Genomic DNA, 16,082 nt, shown 5'->3' with positions numbered 1-16,082 from the left:
TTGTCATTGGTTTTCATCTGAATTGGAAACTTGCTAATATTGAAGAAATTTCAAAGTCCTTTATATGGCTTTGAAAACCATGTTTCTTCAGACTAGGCAAAGGTAGACTTGAATGAAAAGCAATTTTTTTCTTTCTCACTCTTTTTATCTCTCTTTCTGTTGAAAGATCTCACAGTACTTATTATTTTAACAATTAATAAAAATTTTTAAATAAAATCAAGTAAAAGCTTAAAACAGAATCAAAAGTCATAAAGTAAAAGTTAAAAGATTTCTCTGCTTCTCCTTGCTAGGTCATCCAGTGTCGCTTACCAAAAGTAACTTTATCTTTCATTTTAAAAAAAAAGATTTTTTTCAAACATGAATGAGATCACACTATCCATACTGCTCTGCAATTTATTATCTTGGCATATTTCTCCATGACATCCAGAGTTTACTCACTTTTTTTTTAGTTTCACGTATACATAATTTTAATGGACTTTTTCATATTCAAGAAAGCAATGTTCTATCCAATTAATTAAACTAACATCAACCGTGTCTTCACAACTGAGAGATTATCATTTTCAACATCTTGGAATATCATTTCTCAGAATATGATCTTGCAATATCATTTCTGATTTCTTTCTATGCCTGCACTTACTAGTCTTAGAGAAACAACTAACATGGATTAAGTACTACATCCGTACCAAGTGCTTTACATATATTATTTAACACATCAACCCCAAGATATATATATCATCATCCCATTTTAGCAATGAGGAAACCAAAGTTCAGAGAGGGGAGAAACTTGTTCAAAGTTACACAGATGTTATATGGTAGAGCCTGGTTGCAAACCCAGATCAGTGTGACTCTGAAGACCGTGTTCTTAACCAGGTACACTGATTCACCACTGAACCAAAACTTATATAAATATTTGCACCTATATTTATGAAAAAAGGACTATATTATGCACATATTTAGTAACCTGGTTTTTTTAGTTGAAAATATACCCTAGACTTGTTTTCATCTCAATAAATTATAATTTCCTCATCATATCTAATGACCGACTACCTTGCCCTTCATTACACGGAGGATCATAAAATACTGGAGCTAATTCCCCACTGTTAGGTACAGGATCGATTCCAGTATATCACTATAATGATAAACACTGACACAAATATTTTTACTTGCTGCACGTTCTAAAGCATTCTTTCACATAGAAAATACTCGTAGTAGAAGTGCCCTTCTTCCTACTGGATGCAATAACATCTGATAGAGCTTCAAAGAAGGCTGCATTAGAATGAGTGCAAACTTGGGGTGTCTGGGTGGCTCAGCCAGTTAAGCCTCTCGGCGCAGGTTATGATCTTGGGGTCCTGGGATTAAGCCCTGCTTCCGGCTCCATGCTCAGTGGGGAGTCTGTTTCTCCCTCTCCCTCTCCCCCCTCTCATGCTCTCTCTCTCTCTCTCTCTCAAATAAATAAATAAAAATTTTAAAAAATTGAATGAATGCAAACTTTCCAAGGATTAATACATAGAACAAGGCAAGAATAATTCCTTTCTGGTCTCATGCTTTACTTGGTTATAACACTTAATTTGCTTATATGGGGGGAGTGGGACTAGGAAACAAACTAACAACAGATTTTAATATAAAGTATAAAGCTGCAGTGTCCAGTATGGTAACAACTAGCCACATAAGTCTATTTAAATTTAAATTAAATTAAATTAAATTAAATTAAAAATTCAGTTCTTCAGTTTCACTAGCCACATTTCAAGTACTCAGTTGCCACATGGGACTAGTGATAACCAAAATGGATAATACAAATGCAGAATATTTCCATTGTCACAGAAAGTTCCATTGAACAGTGCTGATCTAGAATACTCATAGAATATAGTATGAAATACTGCACCATATTTTAACAGAATTCAGAAGTTCCCTATATACTGCCATGGAAGGATAGGAGTTTTTTGTTTGCTTGCTTTTCACTTTTTATTTAAGTGCTTATTGACTCACAAGGCTAAGAGGTTTTTATAATAATTTTATAAGAATATAGTCATGTGACCCTCTTCCCTCTCGTGCTCTCTCTCATTCTCTCTCTCTCGAATAAAAAAATAAAATCTTAAAAAAAAAAAAAAGGGGTGCCTGGGTGGCTCAGTTGGTTAAGCGACTGCCTTCGGCTCAGGTCATGATCCTGGAGTCCTGGGATCCAGTCCCACATCGGGCTCCCTGCTCAGCAGCGAGTCTGCTTCTCCCTTTGACCCTCTTCCCTCTCGTGCTCTCTATCTCTCATTCTCTCTCTCTCAAATAAAAAAATAAAATCTTTAAAAAAAAAAGAATATAGTCATGTGCAGGGCACCTGGGTAGCTCAGTTGGTTAAGCGTCTGCCTTCGGCTCAGGTCATGATCCTAGAGTCCTGGGATCGAGCCCCACATCGGGCTCTCTGCTCAGTCAGGAGCCTGCTTCTCCCTCAGCTTGTCGCTCCCCCTGCTCGTGCACTGTCTCTCTCTCTCTGTCAAATAAATAAATAAAATCTTAAAAAAAAAAAGATATAGTCATGTGCTTTGAGAATTTGAAAAAAGAACTATTTTTTTTTAAACTTCACATGAAAATTGAATTTATAGAGTAGTGAAGGGACACAGTGAATAGATAAGTTCACGTCACCTTAATTAATTAGGGAAAAGATTCATGAAGGAGCCATCATTGTGAACTACACACATCTTAGCGTTAGCAAGTAAAAGGATGGCAGGCTGAGAGAAGAGGAAGCTTATCTATGGGACTGGATGGAAAGGTAAAGCCACAGAAGAGGATTTATTTATTTACTTATTTGCTTATTTATTTACTTATCTATCTACTTATCTATTTATTTAAAGTAAGCTCTAAGCCCAACATGGGGCTTAGACTCACAGCCTCAAGATCAGGAGTCACATGCTGTATCGACTGAGCCAGCCAGGCCTCCTCCAGATAAGGATTTCAAGCCCAGGGTACTTTGACATTTGGGGAGCAGTCTGAGAATTAAGTAACATAACGTATAATGAAAGCATTTGGTAAACTATCAAGTATCTAAACTAAAATGACTTTTGTAGGAATCAAGGAGCACAAAGTGTGTGCTCTAAAAACATGTGTGCTTTGAAAATAAAATGCTTGTAAGATAGCATTCTTCTTCTTTACATGAAAATAAATAAAATTATTGACAATGCGATTATATAAATCACAAATCCATATATAGCATTACATATGCAATAAGACTGAATTAATAGGATATTTACTTGTCTCATACATCTAAAGAGTCACTAGTATAAATTATATTCTTATAATTATGTTAAAAAAGAAAAAGAAAAGCAAAAACATGTAGCCAGAAATATCATTCTAGATCATGATGATTTCGTTTTTCTTTTGCATAAGCCTGTGTCTTTCAAATAATCCACAAGCAAATAGCTCCATTCTGTAGATGAGAAATTATAAAAGACCATGTAATCAGCTGACAAAGGAACTGAAAACAAGCCCAGAGGAAATGCATGGCTGTTCTTACAAAGTCACAATGTACTGTTCTGTTTGCCTCCCACTCTCAAAGTGTATATTCCTGACATTTCTTGTCTTATAATTGGACTTTATGAATGAGAGCTGTAGGATGCTGTCTGGTGAATGATCTGAAAAGGATATGCTGAAACCCAGTGGAGGTGCTACAGAAACTGAATGCTAGGTTTTGTGTGGGAACTTAAGTAAGAGGCATGAATTAGAAATTCAGAACCCCAAATTTTATTCTATGTAAAATAAGGGCTATTTTCACAGTCTTTAATGGAGACTTTGAGTAGGTTTAGGTGACATAAAATGTGGAAACCAAATGCACAAGCTTGGGTTTCAGAAGCGTTTAGGGTCCTATGGCGTCCCAGAGTTTACCCTTCACAAGGGTTCTGGCAAGAAAAGAGAAGTTCAGTAGTACCCATCCTCTTTAATTTAGCTTCTTCATCCTAACTGCTGAGCAACTGTTAAAAACCATACTTACTAACATTCCTATAACATGTCATTCTCTCTAAGTTGCATTCAATGTCCTATCTCATGTGGCTTAGCTGATGGATAGCACCTGTTAGCCAAGAGTTAGTTCACTGGGTCTCTGGAAATAATCAGTCCTATTGAGTGAACAAACTTTTCCTGTGTGCCTACTATGTGCCATATGAGAACCAGCCGCGGGATGGGTTTTTGCACGTTCAGATGCAGCCACAACAAGGATTCTCTTTTGTTGGCAAAAGTACTGCGGAAAGAGAAAAGGAAAAAAGCATTTCCGAAGCAGAGCAGGCAGGGTTCAAAAAGTAGGCTTGAAAAAAGTCTCCAGGGAAACAGGCCCTCATGTTAATGGCGTCTGTATGTCTCCGGGGGTAACACTGTGGGCTTTTTCCCCTCGTGATGCTTTTTTTTATACTTTCTACTTTTTTTCTACAATAGGGATATACAATGCATAAACAGAAAATAATAAAGTAAAAACCTTAAAAAGAAAAGAGCCCCCAAAAGTCTATACAAAAGAAGGAAGAGATTCAAATGTAAATAAGTCCATTGATTGGTATAGTTGACTGACAATCGTATTGATGGACAGCATGACTCCAGCTACTTAATTGATTGTTTTTTTTAAATCAAGCATTGGGCCTCAGCCTTGGTAAGAAAGAAATATACCCTTCACCTCATAAAGGCATGAACTCTTCCTGGACTCTAGGATTTTGCCTCTCCTGAAAGAAGAATTCATGCAACATCCCTCCACCAAAGCCCTAAAATAACTTGAACTTTAATCTGTCTTTTTCAAAGGTAAGCAGGAGATCCTGAGATGAATAATATTGTATCATGGATTAATATATGGCATTTATGGATTAAAAAAAGAACCACCACATCAACAATACCAGCCAAAAGGATGTAGAAAATTTACCCATTGCCTTTTGTTTTTACATTTGTGTGAACCTTTCTGCTGTTAGAAATTTCTACGCCCAGCTAAGTTCGGGTTAGTTGGAAAATCAGAGGGAGCCCCCAGCGTATGAAAGGGTCATTCATTGAGGGCTGAGCACGAAGGTCCTCGGTCCACAGTGAGTTATCCTGTGCACATAACCCTCCAAGTACAGATGGCTCCTCAGGGCAGGAATTAAAGATGAAGAGAGAAATGACTCTCAAACGGAATACAGTACGTTAATTCACTTAGAAGGCACCAGGGTGTGACTGCTTTACTGACTTTTCCAAAAGCACAGAATTTGGCCCCATTTCCAGTTATAGTAAATGTGTTTACTCCTTAAAATGTGCCTCTAAATTTCCCCAAATGAGGGCCATGGCTTATCACCAAATTTTAAATGAGCTGCTTGCTGGTTTGAAAACATTTGAGGTTATTTGGGCCTCAGAGACACTGGAGGCCCAGACATCACCTTTGTCTTCACCCTCCCCCAGAAGCGCCCAAGAGCAGGCAAGGCCTTTCACTCATGAGTTCTGGCAGTTGGCTGAGGCCTCCCTGAGGAGAAAAGAAAGGGGGGAAACTGTGCTGGGTGAGGTTGGCCTCTCCTAACTCTTATTAATAGAGAACATGTGGGCTGAGGCAAAGGCGGGGGCTGGGGTTGCTGAGTAAACAGGATGGGATGAGAAAGAGAATGATGCTTTTATATTCTTGTCTATTATAGATCCAGGGAGGCTCTTTAATGCAGATGAAAGGGAGAGACAGATTTAAAGGAAGTAGCTTCCAAAGCTAAATTTGCAGACCACTGACGTCTGTCTACTTTCTCATTTCCCATGGAAGGAAGCTGTGTGGTCAACTGGCATTGCTAACCAACTGCCAACCAGATTTCACTAAGGTTTTCCTACTCTATGGCTCTATTACACCTCTATCTGAGAATTCTTCTCTAGAGCTATCATTTATTTACTCATTCCACCAATATTAACTGAGGGCTGTTATTTGCCAGGCAACTTTTTGGGCACTGTGAATACAGTAGTGAACAAGACAGCCTTCATGGACGGTCTAAAGAAAGGGGAATAATGAAGAATGACAATAGGCTCGTACAGACTGTGACACCAACCGGACGCAGGGGGCATGGGGGCCTGGAGAGGGAGCACAGATCCAGACTTTGTCCGGAGAGGGGCGGTCAGGGAGGGCTCCCCTGAAAAGGGGTCCATGACACCTCCATTGAGCTTGGAGTTAGCCGACGGGAGAAGGGAGGGGAGGACTTGAGGCTGGACATGACAAGACGTGACAAAATGGAGGTAACAGCATCACTGCTTAGAAAACACATGTTCCTCTCAGGGATGAGGGAGGAGACAGACATCTCCCCAAAGCCTTTAAGGAAGGATGCTATAGAAATTACACAAAATTATGCTGTTGTTTCAGGGAACCACCCAGGTGCGATGTCACATCTAGAGGAGAAAGGAGAAAGAATGATGTTTGCATCTGAAATTTTCTTCCACATGCTGACCTACTTTTCGCTCAAGCCCATCAATGCCATTTTATGGAAAGGAAATTAAAGACTAAAGGCAGGCAGATATGTGAGGGAGTTTCCCCTTTCCTCATCAAAGAATGCTGATATTTTTACAAATATAAGCGTTTATTTTTTTAAGATTTTATTTATTTATTCGACAGTGAGAGTGAGAGAGTACAAGCAGGGGGAGCAGCAGAGGGAGAGGGAGAAGCAGGCTCCCCGCTGAGCAGGGAGCCCGATGCGGGGCTCCATCCCAGGACCCTGAGATCATGACCCGAGCCGAAGGCAGATGCCTAACCATCTGAGCCACCCAGGCGCCCCTAAATGTAAGTGTTTAAAATGTCTTTTTAAGTATGTTTGCCCCCATAGTCTTAGAAGTAGTATTGCCAAGATAAGCCATCACATTTTAAATTGTGTGTTGAAATCTGAATATCAGGAAATTTTCTTATCATCGAAATTTAATTTTAATACTATATATACATATAAATACTTAGTATTTAGAAGACTGAATCTTCCCAAAAATATTTAAAAAAATACATAGGAACATAACTGATAAGGTTTTAACCATACCAAAAAGATAGCTAGTATTAGAGATCTGAACTGTTACAGATTTTTTTTTTTATTTATCGATTTTATTTCAGACAATATAAAAGACAGGAGAATTTTGTCAGTGTGAAAAAAACACTTTATTTCATGCCATTATTTCTTTTCAATCTGCTAGCTAAAAACATGTCCATATCAAGCTTTTGTTTCTTGATCCTTATTATAGTCTCCATAAAAATCATTAGAAATATACTGTCTCAAAGAGAGAAGCTGATTCCTTTCCTGTCCAAATTATTAGTTTTCTGATTGACTTTGAAAACCAAAACTTTACTCTCTTTGAGGGAAAATAATCTATTTTTCTAGAGAATTTCAATCTGTCAGTCACTCTGATAGACGCATAGCTCCTACTGTATTATTTTTTGCTTCAGCTAACATATGTTGAAACAAAATCATTTTTAAGCTGAAGACAACTCAACATTCTGATTAGCTCTAAAAGTTCTTCATTCAACCAGTGACTGCCAAGTTTCAGTGTAAGACATTATCTTGACTCATTTTCTTCAAGTATCGAACAAGTGTGTGATCTGCCCCAGAAATAAGAGTTGCATCCAAACATTGTCTTAGTAGAGAAGCTAGAGCTGCTAAATTTGTAACTCATGTATTTTCAGTTTTAAGTCTCACAGAAAGATACTTCAGCTCCAAGACATGAGATGATTATGAGGGGGGGTGGAAAAAGCTTAGGAAGTCTTCACTTTTCATCATTTTTAGTCAATGATCCATTTGTATTTTGGCCAAAAAGTATTGTTACAATGGCTTACTTATATGAAGGCAGAGCTACAATTTTCACTGATATTTCCTTCTGGGGACTAGAGAATTCAGTGCTTGGGCCAAAAGTATAGATTGGGTTTAGACAGTTGGGGGTCTTTTTCAGCAATTTTTTTTCACAGGAACATTTCTTTGAGAAATTGTTTTAGTTTATGCTGAAATAATTTACCGCTCACACTAGCCGAGTTTTATACAGGTTAGTCATCCAAAAGGACCTGGACCTCTGGAAATGTGGTCATATTCACTAAGTTGCTATCCTGAAGGAAGAAATCTGATTAAAATGTTTTAAACAAGTCAGTGGAATAAAATGAGAGAGCTAGCTTACTTAATTGTTTTGTCTGCCTTCCTTCCTTTCTTCTTTCCTTCTCTCTCCCTCTCTCTCTCTCTCTCTCCAAATATCTTTAGCCTGAAGCCTATTTGTTACATGTTTTTACAACCCATCAGCAAAACCACACTTCTGTCAGCCAGAATAGTTAGAGCATATACCAATTATTTAAATTGTCAGAACCCTCAGGTAAAAATGCTCCAGGTGCCAAAAAGCAACAGTCCTCTTCAACATGCAGAGAAGTTGCTTTTCCCTAGGGTTTAGAATTGGGCTTTCCTCTGACTCAGAGGGACCAACACGTGTGGCCTTCAGGCTGGAGCTTCTTTCCAACAGTCTGGAATCATGATGTTCTGAAGGACAGCATTGCCATGGACTCACAGGTCACCGAGATGAGCCAGTGCTCCAGGGACATTAAGTGAAAAAGGCCGGCATCAGACCCCTGGTGCTCAAAACTAAAACTAGCTGCTCAACAGACTCACCTGGGGAGTTTTAAAAAACTCTTTGAATGCTTGGGTGTGATATCATTGGCCTGGGATATGGCCTGGGCCTTGGTATTTTTAAAAGCAACAAAGCTTGAGGATCATTATTTTAAAGTATACAAAATTCACATTTATGCCTTCGATAAATTAGGGTAAAAGAAATTCCCCCTCCTCTGAGCTGAAAAGTTAATCAAAGAGAGAGGAAATCATTCTTACTATTGCCATTCCTCCTGTTGTCATTTAATATAATCAACTGGCCATTTATAAATCCATTAAGATTTTTAATCACTTTGCTTGGCTCCTCTTCAGAAGCTCTGTGTCAGGAACTTTAATATCCGAGCAACTAAACATCTGCCAGTACAAACCCCATGTTGTTTCCTTTCTTCTGGGGCCCTGGGTTAGAGAGGGCTAGGAAACTCAGTTGCTAGGAGCAGTGCTAGTGAGCCGTCGCACTCAGAGTGTCCCTCACCCTGGTCCAGCAACTGTGGTCAGGCAGGAAGGTGGGCCCAGGGCCTCTAGAGTTTCCAGATTTTCAAGAGAAGCTAGAAATCGTCTTATTTATGTGAAAGCTCCCAATAGCTAAACATTGGCAAGTAGTTGTGAATAATCAAAACACATCTGCAGACCAAAAGGGAGCAGCCACTTTGCAACCTCTGGCCTGGAAGGCTCTTCATCTCCCTGTCATGTGGCTAACTCCTACTCAACGTCAGGTAATCACTTCGGGAGACAATTGTGTGGGGAAAGCTGCCCCCAGCCACCTCTCTTCATCTCCCCTTTCCCCCCAGCCTAGTGTTCTAACCCTGGGCATTCAAGCACGGCTCCAAAGCTTATCTCCCTGCAGTGCGATTGTGTGTGGGTCTCCCTCTAATAAGTGCCCAATGCCCAAGGCAGGGATGGTGCCTTAGTCCTCTTATTCTAGGAAGGTATGTTAATCCCAAACTGGAGACTGACTCAGCAAACAAATGCTATTAGATGCTTACTTTGTGTATATAGAAAAATCTAACAAATTATGGCCCCTCAGAAATATGAATTAAGAACATATACCCTAGGGCGCCTGGGTGGCTCAGTCGTTAAGCATCTGCCTTGGGCTCAGGTCATGATCCCAGGGTCCTGGGATCCAGTCCCATATTGGGCTCTCTGCTCCACGGGAAGCCTGCTTCTCCCTCTCCCACTCCCCCTGCTTGTGTTCCTGCTTTAGCTATGTCTTTCTCTGTTAAATAAATAAATAAAAACTTAAAAAAAAAAAAGAACATACACCCTAGGAAATGTCTTTCCTCTCCAAATCGATGTTGTTTACCTTTGTGATTTGCATCTCCTCCCAAATCTAGTTCACTGGTGAGCATCCCCAGACCATCTCCACAGGGTACCTTTATCCTTAAAGTGTTGCTTAGTGGTTAAGGGAGTGGCCTTTAAAGACAGTCTAGGTTTGAGGGGGGCAGACAGCGGGCAGGATGGAGACCACCTTGGAGCAGCACTTGGAGGACACAAAGAAGAATCCATCCATCGTCAGAGTCCTGTGCACAGATTCACAAGGACTTCATTGGGCTGCCGTGGGACCCTGTCAGATGAGCGTGCTGGGGTGATATCTGTTCTAGCCCAGCAAGTGGCTCAGCTGACCTCAGACCCTACTGATATTCCTGTGGTGTGCCTAGAATCAGATAATGGGAACATTAGGATCCAGAAACATGACAGCATCACAGCGGCAGTGCCCAAAGCAGCCTCTTGACATCTCATATCAGTTCTCCAACAGCCTGTCACGGGGGCTCGATCCTACCGATGTTGATTGTATTGCAGAACTATTACAGTTCCAGTAGTTAGGCCATTTATTTAGTGTGCATTGGGCACTTTTCCATTAATTTTAGACTAAGCTGCTTTTGACACTCGATGGACTGACTTATCAAAATATTAGTAAGAAAAGATCATGTTTTGAAGCAGCAGATCCAGGTCACTTTGTACATAGAATTTTGTTATGTTCAATAAATCTGGTCAGAGGAAAATAAAATAAAGACAGTCTAGGTTCATATTTGGGCTCTTCCACCTGTGTGACCTTGGGCAAGGTACTTTATTCTCAGTTTTCTTACACGTATGTGTTTTTTTTTAAATTGAGGTATAGCTCACACACAAATGTTACATTAGTTTCAGGTGTACGACTTAGCGAATGGACAACTACCTTATGCTATGCTCACCCCAAGCGTAGCTACCATCAGATACCATACAACACTGTTGCATCAGTTTTCTTATATTTAAACTGGGGGTAATAATGAAACCTGCCTTAAAGGGTTATGTGAAAATTAATTATGCCAACAGCTATTTACTGTGCTGGGCCATTACTAGTACCCATCATTGAACACGGTGCCTTCCAAGAACGCTGCATAGTGAGCATGATTACCCCATCTGATGGATGAGGAGATAATGAGGCTCCGGTGTCAACTAAACTACCCAAGGTCACTCTGCTGGTACACTGCAAAACCAGGCTACAAACACAGATCTGCTACCAAGGCCATCGCCTTTCCAATTATACTAGAGAAAAATCAACCTGGTCCTCCCAAATTGTTGTCAGTCTGCCAACACTTAAAACCCACCCCCACACATGAAGCTAGTCCCTTAACAAGTACCTAAATACAAGTGAATTCCTTTTATCTTTAGATTAATAATAATAAAAACTAACAGTGAGCTCTATGTTCTCCACGTGGTGCTAAGCACGTGTCTTTCATTGTCATCTTTAACCTCCCCCAGGGACTTATTATTTTCAGATGAGGAAACTGAAATCCAGAAGGTTAAGTCACTTGCCCAAGGACACAAAGTAGTGTCTAAGCCTAGACACTGACTCCAAAGCCATTAAGAGTTCTCAATCTCTCTGCCAGGCATTGGGATTTCCCAGACCAATACAATTTCATTTAAAAAATAATCATAAAATTATGAACCAACTTACCAACTCTTTATTTCATTGCCATTTGCTCATAAAAGAAAGAACGCACTAACCCAGAAACTGTTGAGAGCTCATCATCTCAGAGTAAAATAATTAGATACATTTAACTGTATAAAAAGTTCCGGACATTGTTTTTGTTTGTTTGTTTGTATGTTAACTGCCTCCTTGCCAACGCTTTCTCCCCGTCCTTCCCAACCTTGTCACCTCCCTTCCACTTTATCATTTCTCTCTTTGACTATTACTTCCTTCACAGCCAGGATAACTGGCCCACAAGTAGCACTGGCATCATTTAAACTGGAAGAGGGAAGCCCAAATGCCAGTGTGAGCGAGGGGCTTGGTTCAACCTCGGCAATGGGTGAAGCAGCCGGGGATGGGGGGAGGCTGTCCACGCTGATCACGAGGCTCGAAAGGGAGACCATGGTGCGCGACGGAATGCGGCAGAGAGTCCAGCAAAATGGAGGATGAAAAGGGCAGGGAAAGGGGCAAAGGGCTTCTCCACTTCCACATTCTTGACACCCAGACAGAGGGAGGGAATGGGCCAGTGGTAAGAAGGAGGCAGGGTGACAAAGCGAAGAATGTTTGCATTGTGCTGACAACCACCCACGGGGGCCTCCTCGCAAATGAGTCCCTCCCATGGATTTCTTCTGAGTTAACGTGGAATTCAGTTCCCTAAACTCAATCTGAAAAATGGAAGTCACATTCAGTTTCACTCATTTATTCAATGTTTATTAGGACCCTATCATGGCTGGGCCTTGTAATGTGCACTGGGGAAAGGTTACCTTAATAAGATTGGTTTTGGCCAGCTTTCAAGAGCTAATAGATGGGTAGCAGAGACAAAATATGTTTGCTTTATTTTTCATTTCTTTTTTGCGCATGCATATTAAGGTACTCATATTCAGTTGGAGAAATTCCTGTATTTTATCTCTATGGTAATATTAATAAACCTATTCATGAAAAATCTTATCCTCGATGGGGACATACCTAACAAATCCAATTATGTATAAGCAGAAAGTTGTACACAATTTCTTAGAGAATAGATAACCCACAAGGCATGAGGAGGAGAGGGACCTATAACCCTGGTTAGAATACACAATTTGCCAGGATCCCTACATAGGTAGTTATACTTCATGTGACTAATACCCAGAAGGAAATTTAATCTGCAATGCCTATTTTAGTGAGTTCTTCCCCAGGCACATTAGCAAGACAAGTTTTTGTTCTTTTTGATGGGGGGCAGGTGCAAAATAGGTTGGGGGAAAGGGGCCAAATGTAGGGGACCGAATTCCCCAAAACGAAGAAAGAAGTCAAAGGCTACCTCCCGCAACCCCCCTGTATCAGGAAACACGCATTTCTTTTATGCCCAGTCTGTGTTGCCCCTGTTTGGCTTTAGGTCAATGCAAGTAGCACGTGACCTGCTGAAATTAATTCTACAAAACAATGGAATTGGGTTTCCAAGATCTCATCCTATTACTTTTGATAACAAATTATTTTTTCTCTCTCACAGTGAGTTCCTGACACTTTCAACTTTGGTGTTGCTAGTGAAAAGGAATGAATTAAAAATGCAACGAAGTGCATTTCCTAAAAACCTTTGGTGGGTTTAAGGGCATTTTACTTCTTTTTATTGAATGTTTCCCTTCCCTATTAACTAACTTAAAAGGATAAAATGTGCACATGGGGACAGGGGTAGGATTTAACCTCCAAATTCAGGGACTGGCTTACTAATTCAGTCCTGTTTGTTATTAGATTCCAAAAGGCATTTACCTACAAGAAGCTGGTAAGAGTCTTTAAAAGCCATTCCTGAAAAATCTCATACAATGAAGAAGCAATACTCATTGCATTCCCACAATTCTACTTGAAGAAATAAAACAAACATAAAAAAATGCACACACAGGTCAAAAGATGAGAAGGAAATATACCAACAGGTTAGCAGTGGTTATCTTTGGACATTGAGATTTGGAATGGTTTTTATTTTCTACTTTTTTGTCTTGGTCTACTTATAATTTTTCTACTTTTAACAACTATTTGCCTTTCATTGAGAAAAATGCTTTGGTGATGGACATTGGGGAGGGTAGGTGTTGTGGTGAGCACTGTGAATTGTGTAAGACTGAGGAATCACAGACCTGTACCCCTGAAACAAATAAAACATATGTTAATAATAATAATAAAATTAATTGATTAATTTAAAAAATACATTTAAGGCTATTTTTCCTCCCCTGGGGGACTCCAGGTCCTGCCCCCCACCCTGTATAGCTGGGTAAGAAACAACCCCCCCCCCCATCCGTGCAAAGGATTGAAGATGTATTTTCTGAGAGTAAAACAGAGGGTCTCTGGAGTGGAGAGAGATGGGGCACAGCTGAAGACAGAAGTACTGTACAAAGTCAAAGGGTGTCTGATTGCAGATGCTGAGAGCTCCCCATGCACACCACACCAGTGTGCACAGCGCCAGTGCCCTCTCCACACTCAGCTGCCATGCCTTCACCCTTCAACCAAAAAATGGAAGCACTTCTCTGACAACCGAAAAGGAAAAAAATCTAAAGATACGAACCTACCCTAGAGTTTCCCCAACTAAAAGGTCTAGCCATATGGCCCCCCAATGAACCCCAGTTGATAAGCCCCCAACCACTAAGATCAGAGCAGACAGATAAGATTGACAGATTGCTAAGAAAGGCCTCGAACAGTGACTAAAACAAATGGACAGAAAATAGCAATTTGAATGAAACAAAGATTATACAATAAGAAAAAAATACTATCAGATAAAATACCGCAATTATGAAACAAGGATGGACTATTATGTTTAAATGAACATTCAAAAAACAAAAAAGAATGATTAGAAATAAAAAATATGAAAAACACAACAAAAGTGTTGAAAGATAAAACTATGCCAAAAACATTTTTTTTAGTAAAGATTTTTATTTATTTGAGAGAGAAAGAGAGCACAAATGGGAGCAGGAGCAGAGGGAGAAGCAGACTCCCTGCTGAGTGGGGAGCCCAACTCGGGGCTCCATCCCAGGACCCTGAGATCAGGGCCTAAGCCAGAGGCAGACGCTTAACCAGCTGAGCCACCCAGATGCCCCATAAACTATGCCAGAAAATTAAGAGGTAAGAAAACTAAAGGTAAGAAAAATTAGACAGAACATAGGAAAGAAAAGATAAAAGATATTCTTACGGGTGTAATATCCAAAGAACAGGAGTTCCAAAAAGAACAGATAAACAGGGGGCGTCTGGGTGGTCCTCAGTTCACTGGGGAGTGAAGGGAGTTTACAGGGTGATGGTAAAAGGAATCTCTGAGAGCAGCTAGCCCAAACTGCTGCAAACCATAATGCCCCTGGAGAGAATCTACAAGGGATAAAACTGGTAGGGTATGTGATCTATCTGCATATCTCCAGTGAAGCCAAATCCCAAAAAGTATAGATTGAAATGATTAAAAGAAAATAAAACAAAACACACAGAACACAAGGCAAATGGAAAAAGTAAGCGATATCATGGCTTACAAAATGACTCAGCTGTGAATGGTCATTGTCGTGTAAACCCTCGTGCAGATGGTACAAAAAATCTGACATAATTAAATTGGGAGGGCAGAGGGGATGAGGAAGGTTGTGTGTGTAGTAGAGCGTCCTGGGGGGCAGGGAGGAAGAGAGCCAACCCTCATCTTCCACAGTGAAAAGTTATTACTTAGCACCTACAACTGAAAAAATCAAGAAGTCTGCAATTTAAGCATATGAGATAGAGACATGGAGGTCAATATAAAAAGCAGCGGCTGACACATGAAAGTGATGGCCTTTGGGGTGGGGAAAGTGGCGGACGGAGAGGTAGAGAACTATTGCGTTTGTTTGTAAACCTTGTGGAACCATTTTATTCTTTAAACCATGGGCATATATAATTTTGATAGAAGACTAGAAAAAAATGAAAAATTAAAAAGCGAAGGCTGGAACTGACTTTTAGAGCTATACATATATTTGGGTTGGAATCCCACCGTAGCACTTACCTAAGTCCGCCCGGGCTTGACTTCCTATCGTCTCCGAGCCTATTGATTTCCACCTGTAAAATCAGGACAATGGCGGTTGTGAAAATTAAATGAGGTTTAATGTGTGAGGTCCTTTGTCCATATTGGACAATTCATGTCAGCTCGTCGGTCAAATGGCCAAGGTTCTCATGCTCTCATGTGACCACTGTAAGAGACTAGCAGCCCTAGTTTTTCTGCCCTTAGAGCAGAGCTCTACTTAGGCCGATGTCCAACTGTTGGAGGAAGGAGATTTCAAATCAATGTTTCTCAGTCTTGAACAAGGTACAGATCCCTTTCAAAGGAGAACAAAATAAAACACCAAACTCTTAGGAACCCAGTGTTGACTTAGGCTCTTTTAATTATATCATTTAAATAAGATAGTATTATTTTTATAGGCATTAACTCCTTCAATACATGGAACTTAAGCAACGATACAGTAAAAATAAATTTAAATGAAAACCAAATCCCAAACTGGTGGAATTCAGGTGAACGCTAATTTTTTTAAGTTTGTTTAGCTGTTCCTTTCTTTAAGTAATCTCTACACCCTACATGGGGCTGGAACTCGTGACCCAGAGAT

The 16,082-nt window shown here is 40.1% G+C and overlaps 1 long non-coding RNA gene and 1 pseudogene across 1 annotated transcript in view; one reads left to right on the top strand and one right to left on the bottom strand.

Moving 5' to 3' along the window:
- The window catches only part of LOC113918116, a 75,006-nt gene extending 59,462 nt beyond the window's left edge, over positions 1 to 15,544 (bottom strand). Inside the window, exon 1 of the long non-coding RNA XR_003518445.1 lies at positions 15,488 to 15,544. This is a non-coding gene — a long non-coding RNA (uncharacterized LOC113918116). The remainder of the gene's footprint in view (positions 1 to 15,487) is intronic.
- LOC118356053 lies at positions 10,028 to 10,302 on the top strand (annotated as a pseudogene).
- Positions 15,545 to 16,082: the final 538 nt, after the last annotated feature.

This window comes from Zalophus californianus, chromosome 1, assembly GCF_009762305.2.
Source record: "Zalophus californianus isolate mZalCal1 chromosome 1, mZalCal1.pri.v2, whole genome shotgun sequence".
Lineage (NCBI taxonomy): Eukaryota > Metazoa > Chordata > Mammalia > Carnivora > Otariidae > Zalophus > Zalophus californianus.
This window is presented reverse-complemented; position numbering and strand designations above follow the sequence as displayed.